The 3,370-nt window shown below is 38.8% G+C and overlaps 1 pseudogene; it reads right to left on the bottom strand.

Moving 5' to 3' along the window:
• Positions 1-1,356: 1,356 nt before the first annotated feature.
• Positions 1,357-3,160, bottom strand: LOC105887154 (annotated as a pseudogene).
• Between the last annotated feature and the right edge of the window lie 210 nt (positions 3,161-3,370).

Below are 3,370 nucleotides of genomic sequence, written 5' to 3'. Positions count from 1 at the left end.
ACTGTACCTTAAGGTTGAAATTTGGAAACCCAGTGGCATTATCTAAACATTCACCTACCCTTTCCTACTCCTACCATCTATAGAAATTTTTATTAATTCTCCTATGTTACCACTGTATTAATCCAGCCAAGAAAACTACTATACTTTAAAAGGTTTGAGGATTAGATTCTGGATATATTAGATATGAGAATTTAGTCTATCTTAGACTAAAGCTTTAAAAACTTTAAAACCAGAGCTTTAAAACTCTCAAACTTGTCTAAGCATTGACCCAATATTATGTAAGATCTGATCTGGGGACTGAGCCTACAGGAACAAGGAAGATACTGTCTGGAAATGGTTTATTCATAGCATCTTCAAGGTAAGTTTACCAATTTTCCTTGACCTCATTCTCTCCTCCAGGAGAAGTATTAACTGCTCAGGATTTTCTCAAACTCTATGCATACCTCTCAGAGTAATTATCATATTTACTCTGATATCCTCATAGTATCCTTGTCAGTCTAGACCCTTTAAGGACAGAAAATGGGTCTTGTTCTTCTCTGGATGCTCTGTACCTATTACAATGCCTAAAGTATTTAGGTGTAAAATAAAGATGTTTTGAACGAATGAGTAGTGGCAAGTCTAAATTTGATAAAATGGGACTGGGTTGCAGAAGGACTTGAATGCCATTTTATTTGTTCATTCTGTGTCCCAGGCAATGTGCTAGGAAATGGGAGGGAATGGAATCCAGAGTACTACACTATAATGATGGAGAGGGCAGAGTTAATGGTATTCACTTCCCCAAATAAATCCTTTAGTTCACTTATTCATAAAGCCTCAACACAAATGTAACTTCCTCCAGGAAGATTTCCTTTACATCTTTAGTTCACATTGCTCTTGCCTTAATCTGAGGTCCCACAGCACTGTCCACACATTTATGTACCTGGTTATGTTCTGTTTGTATTGTTAGGCAGTGACTTAATGTGACTTATTATCTCTCCAGTGAGATCTTTAAGTGATTCGGGAATTTGTATCCTCCTTTTCTAATATTTTATAATTTTTGCTTCCTACCCTAATATTGAACAAAATGCTATGTGTTTAATAATTAAATGTATATTTCCTCAGTGACTAGAGATTCAGTTTGTTTGTTTGTTTTTAACAAGTTCATCATTTAAGAAGTCCTAATGCATTTTCACCACATGGTACTGTACATGGTCATCTGTTGAAACAGATTTCTTTTTAAAGGATCGTAGTTTAAAAATGTCATAGATACTGTGAATTCTGTACAAATTAGTGGGTAGTAAGTTGATTCTTTTGTTTTGACTTACAAGCCTCAACCTCACGGGAGAATAAAGAATGTAGCCACAGAAAGCATAGCGGTCACTCGTATAGAACAGTATTGTTTCTATAATTTGAAGCTTTCTGAATGGACAAGTTCAGGGCTGGTGTAACTATAAAAAGATTACTTAATGAATATGGAAATTGTACAAAATGTTATCAACTTTAATTATTAATAGCTTAAATAGCTATTAGTATATTACTACGATTCAAAATCAAAAACCAGTTTTTGAATGCCCAAGCAGGCAGCACATGTACACAGGCATGCCACCTTGTACTTAGGGGTATGTCAACATATATTTCAACAGAAACTTTGGCTTTAGGAAAGAGTCACAAACATTTAAAAGAATGGCTTTAATGGTCATTTTAAGTATATGGTAGGAGAAGTGTGCTTTAATTAAATATACATCATACCAGTGATGCTGGCAAGGTAGAAAGTTATTCCTAATGTTGATAGCTATAAAAACTAGTTTGTACCCGACAAGACAATGAAAACAAAAAGCAATCCCTTTGAAACAATTTTAAAATAAAAAATGTTCACAGTGGTTTGTATTAACAGTATGTATTTTAAGACCAGAACATGTACAGATTCAGAGCACCCTAGGGCTCTCTTTATAACCTAAAGAAAACAAGCATTTACTTTGTTAGGGGTTTGAATTAAAAAATGATCAATTGTACACTTACCCCTTAGACAGGATAAACTGTCCTGGGGTGTACAACTGTAACACCATCATTAAAATTGTTTGCAAAAGGAAACGGAAATTAAAAAACAAAACTTTTTTTTTTTTTTTTTGGAATGGAGAGTCTTTCATTTGCTAAATCAAAAATTGCTTTGTGATAATACCCCTTGAAGGTGTCACAGGTCTCGTGGCATTTGGCTTCTTTTTTTCTGCTGGCTTTAAAATCTGAAAAGAACACATTAGCGTTTTGTCCACACTCATCATGGCACCTGCATTGTCAAACTCTCCACAATAATTGGGTGCAGAAAACAGAGCAACCATCTGTCTCTTTGCAAAAAATTCCTATCCATCTTCAACCACCTGATGGGCTCTACAAATAAGATCCAAATCACGCTTATAGAAACTTTGCAACCACTTCTGCACCAAATGTGAGGGACACTCCTCTGTCAATTTCACCCCAGCCTAAGACATCTTTATCCGGGTCACATAATTTGTGGAATCTGCTGCATAGATTGAAGATCTGGTGATAAACCTCCATGATAGCAGAATATTTTCTCATCCAAAATGACTGCTATCTGAAAACAGGTAAAGCAGTCTGTGAAAGTTTTCCATAGTTTAATGTTGTAACTTCTTTTACATTTGTCATAAAGTCCATAAATTCTATTGACGCTGGCACCTTCATGGTTTCCTCTGAGAAGAAAAAAATTCTCGGGATATTTGATTTTGTAGGCCAGTACGAGGCAGATAGTCTCCAATGACTGCTTCCCCCGTCCACATAGTCCCCGAGAGACAGCTAGTTGCTTTCTAGTGGGAAACCACCATACTCAAAAGGTCGAAGCAAATCATAGTGTTGTCCTTGGATTTCACCGCATATGTTGAGTGGTACTTCAAGTTCTAATAGGATAGGCTGACTGAGAAAGATTTCACCAGACTTTAAGCTAGTCCTCTGATTTCATTCTCTTGTAGCTGGACTTTTTTTTTTTGCAGTTTTTGGCGGGGGGTGGGGGGGGCTGGGTTTGAACCCGCCACCTCCGGCTTATGGGGCCGCTGCCCTACTCCTTTGAGCCACAGGAGCCACTCTGGACTTTCTTACCAGGTTTGGACCCTCTCACTTCCAGCAGCCATTGGATGATGCCGTCGATGTTGAGTTTATCTATAGCTGTCATCTCCTTCCCACTGCAGACCCTCCCATAGCCGCCCCGCTGCCGGCTCGCGCCGGGGACTCGCCTCCTTTCTCAGGCCATGAGCAGAGAGGGTGGTGGCGGGGGTGGCAGCAGTCGCGGCAGCACCCCTCAGTAGCCCCCCAGCTGCCTCGCTCCCTGCTTCCTCCTTCTCTCCCCACTGGAACCACGAGCGAGATTCAGTTTTTATTTATT

Source organism: Otolemur garnettii, unplaced genomic scaffold (assembly GCF_000181295.1).
Source record: "Otolemur garnettii isolate 467f Iridium unplaced genomic scaffold, OtoGar3 scaffold00050, whole genome shotgun sequence".
Classification (NCBI taxonomy): domain Eukaryota; kingdom Metazoa; phylum Chordata; class Mammalia; order Primates; family Galagidae; genus Otolemur; species Otolemur garnettii.
This window is presented reverse-complemented; position numbering and strand designations above follow the sequence as displayed.